This window comes from Somniosus microcephalus, chromosome 8 (genome assembly GCF_052327205.1).
Source record: "Somniosus microcephalus isolate GS21.2 chromosome 8, FLI_Smic_1.0, whole genome shotgun sequence".
NCBI lineage: Eukaryota > Metazoa > Chordata > Chondrichthyes > Squaliformes > Somniosidae > Somniosus > Somniosus microcephalus.
This window is the reverse complement of record NC_140994.1, coordinates 103877997-103898597: the sequence shown is the minus strand read 5'-3', so window position 1 is coordinate 103898597 and position 20601 is coordinate 103877997. Positions and strand designations below refer to the sequence as shown.

At 55.8% G+C, this 20601-nt stretch overlaps 1 long non-coding RNA gene across 1 annotated transcript in view; it reads left to right on the top strand.

Annotated features, from left to right (window-relative positions):
* The first annotated feature begins 879 nt into the window (after positions 1-879).
* Positions 880-20601, top strand: part of LOC147113734 (uncharacterized) — a 138987-nt gene continuing 119265 nt past the window's right edge. The window contains exon 1 of the long non-coding RNA XR_015079262.1: positions 880-2474. This is a non-coding gene — a long non-coding RNA (uncharacterized LOC147113734). The remainder of the gene's footprint in view (positions 2475-20601) is intronic.

The following is a 20601-nucleotide window of genomic DNA, read 5'->3' as shown; positions in this document are numbered from 1 at the left end:
TGGATCCACACATCAAGGTTCCTCGGCACACTGACAGCTGTTCTCCTCTTTGCGAGAATGCTGGCAACAGTGGTTCGCCATGTGCTGGCCATCCCTTCACTGTTAAATCGTAGACCCGTGAGAGAGTCGGGTCATTTCTCGTTTCCCTTTCAATGGCAGAATTTGTTACTGGTAGACATTCCACTATGGTTGAGTGGAACATCTCCACTGGGTCTACTGTAGGTGCCTCTTCTACCGTTGGCAACGGTAGGCGCGATAAACCGTCAGCATTCCCATGCTGTTTTGATCCTTTGTACTCTGTTGTATTGGTGTGCCCCTAGAAAAAGGGACCACCTCTGTAGCCTTTGCGCTGTCATAATGGGAACACCCTTTTTAGGGTTGAATATGGAGATGAGGGGTTGATGGTCAGTCAACAAGGTAAATTTTTGTCCGTGTAGGTAATGGTTGAATTTCTTCACTCCCCATACCAGGCTGAGTGCTTCCCTGTCGATTTGGGCATAGTTACGCTCAGCTGAGTTCAATGAGCGTGACGCAAAAGCTATCGGCCGTTCCGAGCCACCAGGGAATTTATGCGATAATACTGCTCCTATGCCGTAAGGGGATGCATCGCACGCCAGTCTGATTGGCAGTGATGGGTTGTAATGAGCCAAAACTTCTTTGGATGTGATTAAGTCTTTGCATTTATGGAAGGCACGTTTGCAGTCTTCGTTCCATTTCCAAATTACTCCTGTTTGTAGCAGTTCATTAAGAGGGTGTAGAAGAGTTGATAAGTTCGGTAAAAATTTATGATAGTAATTTATTAATCCCAGGAACGACCTTAATTGTGAAACATTTTCAGGTGCTGGGGCTTTTATGACCGCTTCAATTTTTTCAGGTGACTTATGCAACCCTTCCTTATTTATTATGTGGCCACAATATGATATTTGATTTCGGAAAAATTCGCACTTGGGGCGATTTGCTCGTAGGCCCCGTTCTCTCAGCCTAGTGAGCACCTGCTCTAAATTGGCAAGGTGCTCGTTGTCATTTTCTCCTGTTACAAGGATGTCGTCTAGGTAGCATTGAGTCCCCGGAATCCCTTGGAGGACTTGCTCCATAGCTCTTTGCCAGATAGCTGGAGCGGATGCTACTCCGAAAACCAGTCGATTGTACTGGTACAGACCTTTGTGTGTATTTATCGTGAGATATTTTTTTAGAGGCCTCTTCAACCTCCATCTGTTGATATGCCTGTGCCAAGTCAATTTTGGTGAAACGTTTCCCTCCGGATAGTGAGGCGAAAATATCTTCTATCCTCGGAAGAGGATACTGTACCGTGTGAAGGACCGGGTTTACAGTCACCTTGAAGTCTCCACAGATGCGAATTTTTCTCTCTTCTTCAGATTTATGATTCTTCAATGCTTCATGACTGGGACGATGGGTGTTGCCCACTCGCTCCAATCTATTTTAGATAATACGCCTGCCTTTTCCAAATTCTCCAGCTCTGCCTCGACTGCTGGACGAATTGCGTATGGCACCGGTCTTGCCTTAAAAAACTTGGGAATTGCTGCAGATTAGTCAAACACAATCTGCCTTTTACAAATCTGTGTTGGCTCTCCTTAATTAGCTTAAACCTCTCCAAGTGCCCGTTAATTTTTTCCTTGATTATTGGTTCTAAAACTTTACTCACCACTGATGTTAAACTGACCGGCCTGTAGTTACTAGAATTTTCCTTGCACCCTTTCTTGAACAATTGTGTCACATTTGCCACTTTCCAATCCTCAGGCACCTCCCCCGCATCTAGGGAAGATTGGAAAATTATGGCAAGCTCTTCCGCTATCTCCTTCTCCAATTCCCTTAGCAACTACTTGAGGTAGGGGGAGAAAAATATATTGTATATAATGTAAATAAGTGTGAAGGAAAGGATTTGTGGGTGGGGGGTGGAATAAATAAATAAATGAATGAAGTACTTGCATCTTGAGCAAATACTGTAAATCCATCATGGGAGGTGGAAGAAAAATATATAATATAAATAACTGAGAATAAGAGGTTTGCCAGGAGGGAGAAACTATCTTCCTTGCATCTTAAGCAAGTTACGTAAAGTGCTAATAATACAAATATACCCGAGGCCTGTACGTTTCAGTTGCGGTGTGTAATATTTTTACCTTGCCAGTCAGTTTACATGTTGCTGCTGGACATTTTGTATAAGCTGTCTTGGTAGCACTCGGATCTCAGACTACCAATCAGCAATTCCAAGGGAGATGATCTAGTGCATCATATTTTTGTTTTATACAGAAGAAAGAACAAAGGAGGTATCCACCCTGGAGACTGCCAGCAAAAGTCTTTCTGTGGAGGTAAAAGAAAGCAAGAGATCCCTGACCCGTGCCGAGGAGAACTTGAAAGTATGTGAAGAGGCAAAGCTACGCTTTCAGCAACAGTTGACTAATACCAGCAAGACTCTGTCGTCAGTTATGGAGGAAATTCATAGTGTCCTTAAACAGGTAAAGATGGACGTTTTGCCCACTCTTCTCCCTCCTTATCACAAGCCACTGACTCGTGTTAGGGTAAGAAAAAATGAGCTTGCAATTATACAGAACCTTTCAGGTCCGCAGGACATCCCAAAGTACTTCACAGCCAATCAAGTACTTTTGAAGTATAGTCACTCTTGAAACGCGGCAGCCAATCTGCACACAGCAAGCTCCCCCAAACAGCAAAGAAAGACTGAGCTGGCTGCGGCTCTTTTCTCCAGCAAAGAGAACACTGAAAGGTGACCTGATCGAGGTCTTTTAAATTATGAAGGGGTTCGATAGGGTCGAGAAGATGTTTCTACTTGTGGGAGAGATCAAAACTATGGGCCATAAATGTAGGATAGTCACTATTAAATCCAATAGGGAATTCAGGGGGAACTTCTTTACAAACCGAGCGGTTAGAATGTGGAACTCGCTACCACATGGAGTCATAGAGTCATAGAGTTTTACAGCACAGAAAGAGGCCCTTTGGCCCATCGTGTCTGCGCCGTCCATCAATCCCTGTCCAGTCTAATCCCATTTTCCAGCATTTGGTCCATAGCCTTGTATGCAGTGGCATTTCAAGTGCTCATCCAAATGCTTCTTGAATGTTGTGAGGGTTCCTGCCTCTACCACCCTTTCAGGCAGTGAGTTCCAGATTCCAACCACCCTCTGGGTGAAAAAGTTCCTCCTCAAATCCCCTCTAAACCTCCTGCCCCTTACCCTGAATCTATGCCCCCTTGTTATTGACCCCCCTACTAAGGGGAAAAGTTCCTCTTTATCTACCCTATCTATGCCCCTCATCATTTTGTACACCTCAATCAGGTCCCCCTGTTGAGCAATTAGCATAGATGCATTTAAGGGGAAGCTAGATAAACACGAGTGATAAAGGAAAAGATGGATATGTTGATGGGGTGAGATGAAGAGAGCTGGGAGGAGGCTCGTGTGGAGCATAAACACCAGCAGGGACCAGTTGGGCAACATAGCCTGTTTCTGTGCTGTACATTTCTGTGTAATGAGATAAATGCTTTTAGTGATGTTGCTTGAGGGATAAATGTTGGCCAAGAGACTGGGAGAACTTCCGTGCTCTCTGAGCAGTGCCTTGGTATCTTTTATGTACTGCCCCTCCGACAGTGCAGGACTCCCTCAGTACTGCTCCACCGACAGTGCAGCGCTCCCTCAGTACTGCTCCATCAACAGTGCAGCGCTCCCTTAGTACTGCCCTTCCGACAGTGCAGGACTCCCTCAGTACTGCTCCACCGACAGTGCAGCGCTCCCTTAGTACTGCTCCACCGACAGTGCAGCGCTCCCTTAGTACTGCCCCTCCGACAGTGCAGGACTCCCTCAGTACTGCTCCACCGACAGTGCAGCGCTCCCTTAGTACTGCTCCACCGACAGTGCAGGACTCCCTCAGTACTGCTCCACCGACAGTGCAGGACTCCCTCAGTACTGCTCCACCAACAGTGCAGGACTCCCTCAGTACTGCTCCACCGACAGTGCAGCGCTCCCTCAGTACTGCTCCACCAACAGTGCAGCGCTCCCTTAGTACTGCTCCACCGACAGTGCAGGACTCCCTCAGTACTGCCCCTCCGACAGTGCAGCGCTCCCTTAGTACTGCCCCTCCGACAGTGCAGCGCTCCCTCAGTACTGCTCCACCGACAGTGCAGCGCTCCCTTAGTACTGCCCCTCCGACAGTGCAGGACTCCCTCAGTACTGCTCCACCGACAGTGCAGCGCTCCCTCAGTACTGCTCCACCGACAGTGCAGCGCTCCCTCAGTACTGCTCCACCAACAGTGCAGCGCTCCCTTAGTACTGCCCCTCCGACAGTGCAGGACTCCCTCAGTACTGCCCCACCGACAGTGCAGCGCTCCCTCAGTACTGCCCCACCGACAGTGCAGCGCTCCCTCAGTACTGCTCCACCAACAGTGCAGCGCTCCCTTAGTACTGCCCCTCCGACAGTGCAGGACTCCCTCAGTACTGCCCCACCGACAGTGCAGCGCTCCCTCAGTACTGCCCCACCGACAGTGCAGCGCTCCCTCAGTACTGCCCCACCGACAGTGCAGCGCTCCCTCAGTACTGCCCCTCCGACAGTGCAGGACTCCCTCAGTACTGCTCCACCGACAGTGCAGCGCTTCCTTAGTACTGCCCCTCCGACAGTGCAGCACTCCCTCAGTACTGCTCCACCGACAGTGCAGCGCTCCCTCAGTACTACCCCACCGACAGTGCAGCGCTCCCTTAGTACTGCCCCTCCGACAGTGCAGGACTCCCTCAGTACTGCTCCACCGACAGTGCAGCGCTCCCTCAGTACTGCTCCACCGACAGTGCAGCGCTCCCTCAGTACTACCCCACCGACAGTGCAGCACTCCCTCAGTACTGCCCCACTGACAGTGCAGCGCTCCCTTAGTACTGCCCCTCCGACAGTGCAGCACTCCCTCAGTACTACCCCTCTGACAGTGCGGTGCTCCCTCAGTACTACCCCTCTGACAGTGCAGGGCTACCTCAGTCTGCTTGGCTTAGTGGTAGCACTCTTGTCTGAGTCAGAACTCATGCATTCAAGCCCCACTCGGAGACTCAAGTATATAATCTAGGCTTGCCCATCAGTGCAGTACTGAAGGAATGCTTTGTTGTCTATAAGATGAGATGTTAAACTGAGGCCCCATCTGCCTGTTTCAGTGGAAGTGGGTGTAAAGGATCCAATGGATAATCAGAGAATGGCCGGGAAGTTCTGTGTGTCCTGGTCAGCATTCTTCCCTCAATGAACACATTAACTGGTCACTTCTCTCATTTTATTTTTGTGGGATCATGCTGTATGCAAATTGGCAGTTGTGATTGCTTACATAAGTCGTCGTCGTACGTGTGGAAGGATTTCTGGCCACGATTAACGCTCCTACCGTAACCATCTTCGTACCAGCCATTAGGGTGGTTAGTCCTATGGCGGGAGGGTTTTATGGGCTCCCACAACCCATACGAGGGGGGGGGCCACCCACACCCACAAGTATCCCGCTGGATGTCAACCCAGAATTTAGAGCCGGAGCTCCGACTCCACTTGCTGGGACTGTCTGGAGCGGGGTTCGAAACCCTACACCAAAGGCCCACTCCCGCTTACATAAGTGACTTCAGAAGTAATCTGTTTTACGAAGTGCTTTCGATGTTCTGAAGATTGAAGATTTCCAGTGACGTTGTTGAGATTTTTTTTCACACTCTCGTAACTTCATATTCTATATGCTTTACTACTATTTGTCTAAGGTGGCATCACTGACAGTAATTGCAAGCAGCACCTTATCTTTCACAGTTCCATGGGCCCCTCTCCTGAAGGTGCTGACTCTGACTGGGGGACAGTTCCATGGGCCCCTCTCCTGAAGGTGCTGACTCTGACTGGGGGACAGTTCCATGGGCCCCGGGCCCCTCTCCCCTCTCCTGAAGGTGCTGACTCTGACTGGGGGACAGTTCCATTGGCCCCTCTCCCTTCTCCTGAAGGTGCTGACTCTGACTGGGGGACAGTTCCATGGGCCCCTCTCCTGAAGGTGCTGACTCTGACTGGGGGACAGTTCCATGGGTCCCTCTCCTGAAGGTGCTGACCCTGACTGGGGTACAGTTCCCTGGGCCCCTCTCCTGAAGGTGCTGACTCTGACTGGGGTACAGTTCCATGGGCCCCTCTCCCCTCTGCTGAAGGTGCTGCCTCTGACTGGGTGACAATTCCATGGGCCCCTCTCCTGAAGGTGCTGACTCTGACTGGGGTACAGTTCCATGGGCCCCTCTCCTGAAGGTGCTGACTCTGACTGGGGTACAGTTCCATGGGCCCCTCTCCCCTCTCCTGAAGGTGCTGACTCTGACTGGGGGACAGTTCCATGGGTCCCTCTCCTGAAGGTGCTGACTCTGACTGGGGGACAGTTCCATGGGCCCCTCTCCCCCCTCCTGAAGGTGCTGACTCTGACTGGGGTACAGTTCCATGGGCCCCTCTCCCCTCTCCTGAAGGTGCTGCCTCTGACTGGGGGACAGTTCCATGGGCCCCTCTCCCCTCTCCTGAAGTTGCTGACTCTGACTGGGGGACAGTTCCATGGGCCCCTCTCCCCTCTCCTGAAGGTGCTGACTCTCACTGGGGGACAGTTCCATGGGCCCCTCTCCTGAAGGTGCTGACTCTGACTGGGGTAAAGTTCCATGGGCCCCACTCCCCTCTCCTGAAGGTGCTAACTCTGACTGGGGGACAGTTCCATGGGCCCCTCTTCTGAAGGTGCTGCCTCTGAATGGGGTACAGTTCCATGGGCACCTCTCCCCTCTCCTGAAGGTGCTGACTCTGACTGGGGTAAAGTTCCATGGTCCCTCTCCTGAAGGTGCTGACTCTGACTGGGGGACAGTTCCATGGGCCCCTCTCCCCTCTCCTGAAGGTGCTGACTCTGACTGGGGTAAAGTTCCATGGGCCCCTCTCCTGAAGGTGCTGACGCTGACTGGGGGACAGTTCCATGGGCCCCACTCCCCTCTCCTGAAGGTGCTGACTCTGACTGGGGGACAGTTCCATGGGCCCCTCTCCTGAAGGTGCTGACTCTGACTGGGGGACAGTTCCATGGGCCCCTCTCCTGAACGTGCTGACTCTGACTGGGGGGACAGTTCCATGGGCCCCACTCCCCTCTCCTGCAGGTGCTGACTCTGACTGGGGTACAGTTCCATGGGCCCCACTCCCCTCTCCTGAAGGTGCTGACTCTGACTGGGGTACAGTTACATGGGCCCCTCTCCTGAAGGTGCTGACTCTGACTGGGGGACAGTTCTTTGGGTCCTGGCAGTGTCTGGCACGAAGGGCCCATTTGTCAGCATTTATATAAGTATCTTCTGTTGTGGAGATAATCACAGCTGATATCAAGGCTGTCCTCACACCAGGTTCACACAGATACTACACGCACACACATGCAGGCAGACGCGCACAAACACGGGATTGCACACTTTCCAGCAGGAGTAGCTAGACAGCATGCAGGACCTGCAGCTGATTTTTGGGACACAGAGTACTGTTGTGTTGTTAGGACACTGGCCCAAGAGACCAGCGCACTCGGCACAGGTCACTGCCTGTTGTTAGTGGCCCAAGAGACCAGCGCACTCGGCACAGATCACACTGGCTGTTGTTAGTGGCCCTCCTGGGACCAGCGCACTCGCACAGATCACACTGCCTGTTGTTAGTGGCCCAAGAGACCAGCGCACTCACACATATCACACTGCCTGCTGTTAGTGGCCCTCCTGGGACCAGCGCACTCGCACAGATCACACTGCCTGTTGTTAGTGGCCCTCCTGAGACCAGCACACTCGGCACAGATCACATTGGCTGTTGTTAGTGCCCAAGAGACCAGCGCACTCGGCACAGATCACACTGCCTGTTGTTAGTGGCTTTCCTGAGACCAGCGCACTCGGCACAGATCACACTGCCTGTTGTTAGTGGCCCAAGAGACCAGCGCACTCGGCACAGGTCACTGCCTGTTGCTAGTGGCCCAAGAGACCAGAGCACTCGCACAGATCACACTGCCTGTTGTTAGCGGCCCTCCTGGGACCAGCGCACTCGCACAGATCACACTGCCTGTTGTTAGTGGCCCAAGAGACCAGCGCACTCACACATATCACACTGCCTGCTGTTAGTGGCCCTCCTGGGACCAGCGCACTCGCACAGATCACACTGCCTGTTGTTAGTGGCCCTCCTGAGACCAGCACACTCGGCACAGATCACATTGGCTGTTGTTAGTGCCCAAGAGACCAGCGCACTCGGCACAGATCACACTGCCTGTTGTTAGTGGCTTTCCTGAGACCAGCGCACTCGGCACAGATCACACTGCCTGTTGTTAGTGGCCCTCCTGAGACCAGCGCACTCGCGCAGATCACACTGCCTGTTGTTAGTGGCCCAAGAGACCAGCGCACTCGGCACAGATCACACTGCCTGTTGTTAGTGGCCCTCCTGAGACCAGCGCACTCGGCACAGATCACACTGCCTGTTGTTAGTGGCTTTCCTGAGACCAGCGCACTCGGCACAGATCACACTGCCTGTTAGTGGCTTTCCTGAGACCAGCGCACTCGGCACAGATCACACTGCCTGTTGTTAGTGGCCCAAGAGACCAGCGCACTCGCGCAGATCACACTGCCTGTTGTTAGTGGCCCAAGAGACCAGCGCATTCGGCACAGATCAGACTGCCTGTTCTTACTGGCCCAAGAGACCAGCGCACTTGGCACAGATCACACTGCCTGTTGTTAGTGGCCCAAGAGACCAGCGCACTCGGCGCAGATCACACTGCCTGTTGTTAGTGGCCCTCCCGAGACCAGCGCACTCGGCACAGATCGCACTGCCTGTTGTTAGTGGCCCTCCCGAGACCAGCGTACTCGGCACAGATCAGACTGCCTATTGTTCATGGCCCTCCTGAGACCAGCACACTCGGCACAGATCACACTGCCTGTTGTTAGTGGCCCTCCTCAGACCAGCGTACTCGCACAGATCACACTGCCTGTTGTTAGTGGCCCTCCTGAGACCAGCGCACTCGGCACAGATCACACTGCCTGTTGTTAGTGGCCCTCCTGAGACCAGCGCACTCGGCACAGATCACACTGCCTGTTCTTACTGGCCCAGGAGACCAGGGCACTCGGCTCAGATCACACTGCCTGTTGTTAGTGGCCCAAGAGACCAGCGCACTCGGCACAGATCACACTGCCTGTTGTTTGTGGCCCTCCTGGGACCAACGCACTCGGCACAGATCACACTCCCTGTTGTTAGTGGCGCAAGAGACCAGCGCACTCGGCACAGATCACACTGCCTGTTGTTAGTGGCCGAAGACACCAGCGCACTCGGCACAGATCAAATTGCCTGTTGTTAGTGGCCCAAGAGACCAGCGCACTCGGCACAGATCACACTGCCTGTTGTTAGTGGCCCAAGAGACCAGCGCACTCGGCACAGATCACACTGCCTGTAGTTGCCCTCCTGTGCCAGCGCACTCGCACAGATCACACTGCCTGTTGTTAGTGGCCCAAGAGACCAGCGCACTCGGCACAGATCACACTGACTGTTGTTAGTGGCCCTCCCGAGACCAGCGCACTCGGCACACATCGCACTGCCTGTTGTTAGTGGCCCTCCCGAGACCAGCGTACTCGGCACAGATCAGACTGCCTATTGTTCATGGCCCTCCTGAGACCAGCACACTCGGCACAGATCACACTGCCTGTTGTTAGTGGCCCTCCTCAGACCAGCGCACTCGGCACAGATCACACTGCCTGTTGTTAGTGGCCCTCCTGAGACCAGCGCACTCGGCACAGATCACACTGCCTGTTCTTACTGGCCCAGGAGACCAGGGCACTCGGCTCAGATCACACTGCCTGTTGTTAGTGGCCCAAGAGACCAGCGCACTCGGCACAGATCACACTGCCTGTTCTTTGTGGCCCTCCTGGGACCAACGCACTCGGCACAGATCACACTCCCTGTTGTTAGTGGCGCAAGAGACCAGCGCACTCGGCACAGATCACACTGCCTGTTGTTAGTGGCCGAAGACACCAGCGCACTCGGCACAGATCAAATTGCCTGTTGTTAGTGGCCCAAGAGACCAGCGCACTCGGCACAGATCACACTGCCTGTTGTTAGTGGCCCTCCCGAGACCAGCGTACACGGCACAGGTCAGACTGCCTGTTGTGAGTGGCCCAAGAGACCAGCGCACTCGGCACAGATCAAATTGCCTGTTGTTAGTGGCCCAAGAGACCAGCGCACTCGGCACAGATCACACTACCTGCTGTTAGTGGCCCTCCTGGGACTGGCGCACTCGGCACAATTCACACTGCCTATTCTTACTGGCCCAAGAGACCAGCGCACTCGGCACAGATTACACTGCCTGTTGTTTGTGGCCCTCCTGGGACCAGCGCACTCGGCACAGATCACACTCCCTGTTGTTAGTGGCGCAAGAGACCAGCGCACTCGGCACAGATCACACTGCCTGTTGTTAGTACCCCAAGAGACCAGCGCACTCGGCACAGATCACACTGCCTGTTGTTAGTGGCCGAAGACACCAGCGCACTCGGCACAGATCACACTGCCTGTTGTTAGTGGCCCAAGAGACCAGCGCACTCGGCACAGATCACACTGCCTGTTGTTATTGGCCCAAGAGACCAGCGCACTCGGCACAGATCACACTGCCTGTTGTTAGTGGCCCAAGAGACCAGCGCACGCGGCACACCTCACACTGCCTGTTGTTAGTGGCCCTCCTGAGACCAGCGCACTCAGCACAGATCACAGTGCCTGTTGTTAGTGGCCCTCCTGGGACCAGCGCACTCGGCACAGATCACACTGCCTGTTGTTAGTGGCCCAAGAGACCAGCGCACTCGGCACAGCTCACACTGCCTGTTGTTAGTGGCCCTCCTGAGACCAGCGCACTCAGCACAGATCACACTGCCTGTTGTTAGTGGCCCAAGAGACCAGTACACTCGGCACAGATCACACTGCCTGTTGTTACTGGCCCTCCTGGGACCAGCGCACTCGCACAGATCACACTGCCTGTTGTCAGTGGCCCAAGAGACCAGCGCACTCGGCACAGATCACACTGCCTGTTCTTACTGGCCCAAGAGACGAGCGCACTCGGCAGAAATCACACTGCCTTTTCTTACTGGCCCAGGAGACCAGCGCACTCGGCACAGATCACACTGCCTGTTGTTAGTGGCACAAGAAACCAGCGCACTCGGCACAGATCACACTGCCTGTTCTTAGTGGCCCAAGAAACCAGCGCACTCTCACAGATCACACTACCTGTTGTTAGTGGCCCAGGAGACCAGCGCACTCGGCACAGATCACACTGCCTGTTGTCAGTGGCCCAAGAGACCAGCGCACTCGGCACAGATCACACTGCCTGTTAGTGGCCCTCCCGAGACCAGCGCACTCGGCACAGATCACACTGCCTGTTGTTAGTGGCCCTCCTGAGACCAGCGCACTCGGCACAGATCACACTGCCTGTTGTTAGTGGCCCTCCCGAGAGCAGCGCACTCGGCACAGATCACACTGCCTGTTGTTAGTGGCCCAAGAGACCAGCGCACTCGGCACAGATCACACTGACTGTTGTTAGTGGCCCTCCCGAGACCAGCGTACTCGGCACAGATCAGACTGCCTGCTGTTAGTGGCCCTCCTGAGACCAGCGCACTCGGCACAGATCACACTGCCTGTTGTTAGTGGCCCTCCAGAGACCAGCGCACTCGGCACAGATCACACTGCCTGTTGTTAGTGGCCCAAGGGACCAGCGCACTCGGCACACATCACACTGCCTGTTGTTATTGACCCAAGAGACCAGCGCACTCGGCACAGATCACACTGCTTGTTGTTAGTGGCCCTCCTGAGACCAGCGCACTCGCACAGATCACACTGCCTGTTGTTAGTGGCCCAAGAGACCAGCGCACTCGGCACAAATCACACTGCCTGTTGTCAGTGGCCCAAGAGACCAGCGCACTCGGCACAGATCACACTGCCTGTTCTTCGTGGACCAATAGACCAGCGCACTCGGCACAAATCACACTGCCTGTTCTTACTGGCCCAGGAGACCAGCGCACTCGGCACAGATGACACTGCCTGTTCTTACTGGCCCAGGAGACCAGCGCACTCGGCACAGATCACACTGCCTGTTGTTAGTGGCCCAAGAAACCAGCGCACTCAGCACAGATCACACTGCCTGTTCTGAATGGCCCAAGAGACCAGCGCACTTGGCACAGATCACACTGCCTGTTGTTCGTGGCCCAAGAGACCAGCACACTCGGCGCAGATCACACTGCCTGTTGTGAGTGGCCCTCCCGAGACCAGCGTACTCGGCACAGATCAGACTGCCTATTGTTCGTGGCCCTCCTGAGACCAGCACACTCGGCACAGATCACACTGCCTGTTGTTAGTGGCCCTCCTGAGACCAGAGTACTCGCACAGATCACACTGCCTGTTGTTAGTGGCCCTCCTGAGACCAGATCACTCGGCACAGATCACACTGCCTGTTGTTAGTGGCCCTCCTGAGACCAGCGCACTTGGCACAGATCACACTGCCTGTTGTTAGTGGCCCAAGAGACCAGCGCACTCGGCACAGATCACACTGCCTGTTGTTAGTGGCCCAAGAGACCAGTGCACTCGGCACAGATCGCACTGCCTGTTCTTAATGGCCCAGGAGACCAGCGCACTCGGCTCAGATCACACTGCCTGTTGTTAGTGGCCCAAGAGACCAGCGCACTCGGCACAGATCACACTGCCTGTTGTTATTCGCCCAAGAGACCAGCGCACTCGGCACAGGTCACACTGCCTGTTGTTTGTGGCCCTCCTGGGACCAGCGCACTCGGCACAGATCACACTCCCTGTTGTTAGTGGCCCTCCCGAGACCAGCACACTCGGCACAGATCACACTCCCTGTTGTTAGTGGCCCTCCCGAGACCAGCGCACTCGGCACAGATCACACTGCCTGTTGTTAGTGCCCCAAGAGACCAGTGCACTCGGCACAGATCACACTGCCTGTTGTTGATGGCCCAAGAGACCAGCGCACTCGGCACAGATCACACTGCCTGCTGTTCGTGGCCCAAGAGACCAGCGCACTCGGCACAGATCACACTGCCTGTTGTTAGTGGCCCTCCTGAGACCAGCGTACACGGCACAGATCACACTGCCTGTTGTTAGTGGCCCAAGAGACCAGCGCACTCGGCACAGATCACACTGCCTGTTGTTAGTGGCCCTCCCGAGACCAGCGTACACGGCACAGGTCAGACTGCCTGTTGAGTGGCCCTCCTGAGACCAGCGCACTCGGCACAGATCACACTGCCTGTTGTTAGTGGCCGAAGAGACCAGCGCACTCGCACAGATCACACTGCCTGTTGTTAGTGGCCCTCCTGGGACTGGCGCACTCGGCACAATTCAGACTGCCTATTCTTACTGGCCGAAGAGACCAGCGCACTCGGCACAGATCACACTGCCTGTTGTTAGTGGCCCAAGAGACCAGCGCACTCAGCACAGATCACACTGCCTGTTGTTATTGGCCCAAGAGACCAGCGCACTCGGCACAGATCACACTGCCTGTTGTTAGTGGCCCAAGAGACCAGCGCACGCGGCACACCTCACACTGCCTGTTGTTAGTGGCCCTCCTGAGACCAGCGCACTCAGCACAGATCACAGTGCCTGTTGTTAGTGGCCCTCCTGGGACCAGCGCACTCGGCACAGATCACACTGACTGTTGTCAGTGGCCCAAGAGACCAGCGCACTCGCACATATCACACTGTATGTTGTTAGTGGCCCAAGAGACCAGCACACTCGGCACAGATCACACTGCCTGTTCTTACTGGCGCAAGAGACCAGCGCACTCGGCACAGATTACACTGCCTGTTGTTTGTGGCCCTCCTGGGACCAGCGCACTCGGCACAGATCACACTCCCTGTTGTTAGTGGCGCAAGAGACCAGCGCACTCGGCACAGATCACACTGCCTGTTGTTAGTGCCCCAAGAGACCAGCACACTCGGCACAGATCACACTGCCTGTTAGTGGCCCAAGAGACCAGCGCACTCAGCACAGATCACACTGCCTGCTGTTAGTGGCCCAAGAGACCAGCGCACTCGGCACAGATCACACTGCTTGTTCTTGCTGGCCCAAGAGACCAGCGCACTCGGCACAGATCACACTGCCTGTTGTTAGTGGCCGAAGACGCCAGCGCACTCGGCACAGATCACACTGCCTGTTGTTCGTGGCCCAAGAGACCAGCGCACTCGGCACAGATCACACTGCCTGCTGTTAGTCGCCCAAGAGACCAGCGCACTCGGCACAGATCACACTGCCTGTTGTTAGTGGCCCTCCCGAGACCAGCGTACACGGCACAGATCACACTGCCTGTTGTTAGTGGCCCAAGAGACCAGCGCACTCGGCACAGATCACACTGCCTGTTGTTAGTGGCCCTCCCTAGACCAGCGTACACGGCACAGGTCAGACTGCCTGTTGTGAGTGGCCCTCCTGGGACTGGCGCACTCGGCACAATTCACACTGCCTATTCTTACTGGCCCAAGAGACCAGCGCACTCGGCACAGATCACACTGCCTGTTCTGAATGGCCCAAGAGACCAGCGCACTTGGCACAGATCACACTGCCTGTTGTTCGTGGCCCAAGAGACCAGCGCACTCGGCGCAGATCACACTGCCTGTTGTGAGTGGCCCTCCCGAGACCAGCGTACTCGGCACAGATCAGACTGCCTATTGTTCGTGGCCCTCCTGAGACCAGCGTACTCGCACAGATCACACTGCCTGTTGTTAGTGGCCCTCCTGAGACCAGCGCACTCGGCACAGATCACACTGCCTGTTGTTAGTGGCCCTCCTGAGACCAGCGCACTTGGCACAGATCACACTGCCTGTTGTTAGTGGCCCTCCTGAGACCAGCGCACTCGGCACAGATCACACTGCCTGTTGTTAGTGGCCCAAGAGACCAGCGCACTCGGCACAGATCACACTGCCTGTTGTTAGTGGCCCAAGAGACCAGTGCACTCGGCACAGATCGCACTGCCTGTTCTTAATGGCCCAGGAGACCAGCGCACTGGGCTCAGATCACACTGCCTGTTGTTAGTGGCCCAAGAGACCAGCGCACTCGGCACAGATCACACTGCCTGTTGTTATTCGCCCAAGAGACCAGCGCACTCGGCACAGGTCACACTGCCTGTTGTTTGTGGCCCTCCTGGGACCAGCGCACTCGGCACAGATCACACTCCCTGTTGTTAGTGGCCCTCCCGAGACCAGCACACTCGGCACAGATCACACTCCCTGTTGTTAGTGGCCCTCCCGAGACCAGCGCACTCGGCACAGATCACACTGCCTGTTGTTAGTGCCCCAAGAGACCAGCGCACTCGGCACAGATCACACTGCCTGTTGTTGATGGCCCAAGAGACCAGCGCACTCGGCACAGATCACACTGCTTGCTGTTCGTGGCCCAAGAGACCAGCGCACTCGGCACAGATCACACTGCCTGTTGTTAGTGGCCCTCCCGAGACCAGCGTACACGGCACAGATCACACTGCCTGTTGTTAGTGGCCCAAGAGACCAGCGCACTCGGCACAGATCACACTGCCTGTTGTTAGTGGCCCTCCCGAGACCAGCGTACACGGCACAGGTCAGACTGCCTGTTGAGTGGCCCTCCTGAGACCAGCGCACTCGGCACAGATCACACTGCCTGTTGTTAGTGGCCGAAGAGACCAGCGCACTCGCACAGATCACACTGCCTGTTGTTAGTGGCCCTCCTGGGACTGGCGCACTCGGCACAATTCAGACTGCCTATTCTTACTGGCCGAAGAGACCAGCGCACTCAGCACAGATCACACTGCCTGTTGTTATTGGCCCAAGAGACCAGCGCACTCGGCACAGATCACACTGCCTGTTGTTAGTGGCCCTCCTGAGACCAGCGCACTCAGCACAGATCACAGTGCCTGTTGTTAGTGGCCCTCCTGGGACCAGCGCACTCGGCACAGATCACACTGACTGTTGTCAGTGGCCCAAGAGACCAGCGCACTCGCACATATCACACTGTATGTTGTTAGTGGCCCAAGAGACCAGCACACTCGGCACAGATCACACTGCCTGTTCTTACTGGCGCAAGAGACCAGCGCACTCGGCACAGATTACACTGCCTGTTGTTTGTGGCCCTCCTGGGACCAGCGCACTCGGCACAGATCACACTCCCTGTTGTTAGTGGCGCAAGAGACCAGCGCACTCGGCACAGATCACACTGCCTGTTGTTAGTGGCCCAAGAGACCAGCGCACTCAGCACAGATCACACTGCCTGCTGTTAGTGGCCCAAGAGACCAGCGCACTCGGCACAGATCACACTGCTTGTTCTTGCTGGCCCAAGAGACCAGCGCACTCGGCACAGATCACACTGCCTGTTGTTAGTGGCCGAAGACGCCAGCGCACTCGGCACAGATCACACTGCCTGTTGTTCGTGGCCCAAGAGACCAGCGCACTCGGCACAGATCACACTGCCTGCTGTTAGTCGCCCAAGAGACCAGCGCACTCGGCACAGATCACACTGCCTGTTGTTAGTGGCCCTCCCGAGACCAGCGTACACGGCACAGATCACACTGCCTGTTGTTAGTGGCCCAAGAGACCAGCGCACTCGGCACAGATCACACTGCCTGTTGTTAGTGGCCCTCCCTAGACCAGCGTACACGGCACAGGTCAGACTGCCTGTTGTGAGTGGCCCTCCTGGGACTGGCGCACTCGGCACAATTCACACTGCCTATTCTTACTGGCCCAAGAGACCAGCGCACTCGGCACAGATCACACTGCCTGTTGTTAGTGGCCCAAGAGACCAGCGCACTCGGCACAGATCACACTGCCTGTTGTTATTGGCCCAAGAGACCAGCGCACTTGGCACAGATCACACTGCCTGTTGTTAGTGGCCCAAGAGACCAGCGCACTCGGCACAGATCACACTGCCTGTTGTTAGTGGCCCTCCCGAGACCAGCGTACACGGCACAGGTCAGACTGCCTGTTGAGTGGCCCTCCTGAGACCAGCGCACTCGGCACAGATCACACTGCCTGTTGTTAGTGGCCCAAGAGACCAGCGCACTCGCACAGCTCACACTGCCTGTTGTTAGTGGCCCTCCTGGGACTGGCGCACTCGGCACAATTCAGACTGCCTATTCTTACTAGCCGAAGAGACCAGCGCACTCGGCACAGATCACACTGCCTGTTGTTAGTGGCCCAAGAGACCAGCGCACTCAGCACAGATCACACTGCCTGTTGTTATTGGCCCAAGAGACCAGCGCACTCGGCACAGATCACACTGCCTGTTGTTAGTGGCCCAAGAGACCAGCGCACGCGGCACACCTCACACTGCCTGTTGTTAGTGGCCCTCCTGAGACCAGCGCACTCAGCACAGATCACAGTGCCTGTTGTTAGTGGCCCTCCTGGGACCAGCGCACTCAGCACAGATCACACTGCCTGTTGTTAGTGGCCCAAGAGACCAGCACACTCAGCACAGATCACAGTGCCTGTTGTTAGTGGCCCTCCTGGGACCAGCGCACTCAGCACAGATCACACTGCCTGTTGTTAGTGGCCCAAGAGACCAGCGCACTCGGCACAGATCACACTGCCTGTTCTTACTGGCCCAGGAGACGAGCGCACTCGGCAGAAATCACACTGCCTTTTCTTACTGGCCCAGGAGACCAGCGCACTCGGCACAGATCACACTGCCTGTTGTTTGTGGCACAAGAAACCAGCGCACTCGGCACAGATCACACTGCCTGTTCTTAGTGGCCCAAGAATCCAGCGCACTCTCACAGATCACACTGCCTGTTGTTAGTGGCCCAAGAGACCAGCGCACTCGGCACAGATCACACTGCCTGTTGTCAGTGGCCCAAGAGACCAGCGCACTCGGCACAGATCACACTGCCTGTTGTTAGTGGCCCTCCTGAGACCAGCGCACTCGGCACAGATCACACTGCCTGTTGTTAGTGGCCCAAGAGACCAGCGCACTCGCACAGATCACACTGCCTGTTGTTAGTGGCCCTCCCGAGAGCAGCGCACTCGGCACAGATCACACTGCCTGTTGTTAGTGGCCCAAGAGACCAGCGCACTCGGCACAGATCACACTGCCTGTTGTTAGTGGCCCTCCCGAGAGCAGCGCACTCGGCACAGATCACACTGCCTGTTGTTAGTGGCCCAAGAGACCAGCGCACTCGGCACAGATCACACTGCCTGTTTTTAGTTGCCCTCCTGTGCCAGCGCACTCGCACAGATCACACTGCCTGTTGTTAGTGGCCCAAGAGACCAGCGCACTCGGCACAGATCACACTGCCTGTTGTTAGTGGCCCTCCAGAGACCAGCGCACTCGGCACAGATCACACTGCCTGTTGTTTGTGGCCCAAGAGACCAGCGCACTCGCACAGATCACACTGCCTGTTGTTAGTGGCCCAAGGGACCAGCGCACTCGGCACACATCACACTGCCTGTTGTTATTGACCCAAGAGACCAGCGCACTCGGCACAGATCACACTGCTTGTTGTTAGTGGCCCTCCTGAGACCAGCGCACTCGCACAGATCACACTGCCTGTTGTTAGTGGCCCAAGAGACCAGCGCACTCAGCACAGATCACACTGCCTGTTGTTATTGGCCCAAGAGACCAGCGCACTCGGCACAGATCACACTGCCTGTTGTTAGTGGCCCAAGAGACCAGCGCACGCGGCACACCTCACACTGCCTGTTGTTAGTGGCCCTCCTGAGACCAGCGCACTCAGCACAGATCACAGTGCCTGTTGTTAGTGGCCCTCCTGGGACCAGCGCACTCAGCACAGATCACACTGCCTGTTGTTAGTGGCCCAAGAGACCAGCACACTCAGCACAGATCACAGTGCCTGTTGTTAGTGGCCCTCCTGGGACCAGCGCACTCAGCACAGATCACACTGCCTGTTGTTAGTGGCCCAAGAGACCAGCGCACTCGGCACAGATCACACTGCCTGTTCTTACTGGCCCAGGAGACGAGCGCACTCGGCAGAAATCACACTGCCTTTTCTTACTGGCCCAGGAGACCAGCGCACTCGGCAAAGATCACACTGCCTGTTGTTAGTGGCACAAGAAACCAGCGCACTCGGCACAGATCACACTGCCTGTTCTTAGTGGCCCAAGAATCCAGCGCACTCGGCACAGATCACACTGCTTGTTGTTAGTGGCCCTCCTGAGACCAGCGCACTCGCACAGATCACACTGCCTGTTGTTAGTGGCCCAAGAGACCAGCGCACTCGGCACAAATCACACTGCCTGTTGTCAGTGGCCCAAGAGACCAGCGCACTCGGCACAGATCACACTGCCTGTTGTTCGTGGACCAATAGACCAGCGCACTCGGCACAAATCACACTGCCTGTTCTTACTGGCCCAGTAGACCAGCGCATTCGGCACAAATCACACTGCCTGTTCTTACTGGCCCAGGAGACCAGCGCACTCGGCACAGATGACACTGCGCGCACTCGGCACAGATGACACTGCCTGTTCTTACTGGCCCAGGAGACCAGCGCACTCGGCACAGATCACACTGCCTGTTGTTAGTGGCCCAAGAAACCAGCGCACTCGGCACAGATCACACTGCCTGTTCTGAATGGCCCAAGAGACCAGCGCACTTGGCACAGATCACACTGCCTGTTGTTAGTGGCCCTCCTGAGACCAGCGTACTCGCACAGATCACACTGCCTGTTGTTAGTGGCCCTCCTGAGACCAGCGCACTCGGCACAGATCACACTGCCTGTTGTTAGTGGCCCTCCTGAGACCAGCGCACTCGGCACAGATCACACTGCCTGTTGTTAGTGGCCCTCCTGAGACCAGCGCACTCGGCACAGATCACACTGCCTGTTGTTAGTGGCCCAAGAGACCAGCGCACTCGGCACAGATCACACTGCCTGTTGTTAGTGGCCCAAGAGACCAGTGCACTCGGCACAGATCGCACTGCCTGTTCTTACTGGCCCAGGAGACCAGCGCACTCGGCTCAGATCACACTGCCTGTTGTTATTCGCCCAAGAGACCAGCGCACTCGGCACAGGTCACAATGCCTGTTGTTTGTGTCCCTCCTGGGACCAGCGCACTCGGCACAGATCACACTCCCTGTTGTTAGTGGCCCTCCCGAGACCAGCACACTCGGCACAGATCACACTCCCTGTTGTTAGTGGCCCTCCCGAGACCAGCGCACTCGGCACAGATCACACTGCCTGTTGTTAGTGCCCCAAGAGACCAGCGCACTCGGCACAGATCACACTGCCTGTTGTTCGTGGCCCAAGAGACCAGCGCACTCGGCACAGATCACACTGCCTGCTGTTAGTGGCCCTCCCGAGACCAGCGTACACGGCACAGATCACACTGCCTGTTGTTAGTGGCCCTCCCGAGACCAGCGTACACGGCACAGGTCAGACTGCCTGTTGAGTGGCCCTCCTGAGACCAGCGCACTCGGCACAGATCACACTGCCTGTTGTTAGTGGCCGAAGAGACCAGCGCACTCGCACAGATCACACTGCCTGTTGTTAGTGGCCCTCCTGGGACTGGCGCACTCGGCACAATTCAGACTGCCTATTCTTACTGGCCGAAGAGACCAGCGCACTCGGCACAGATCACACTGCCTGTTGTTAGTGGCCCAAGAGACCAGCGCACTCAGCACAGA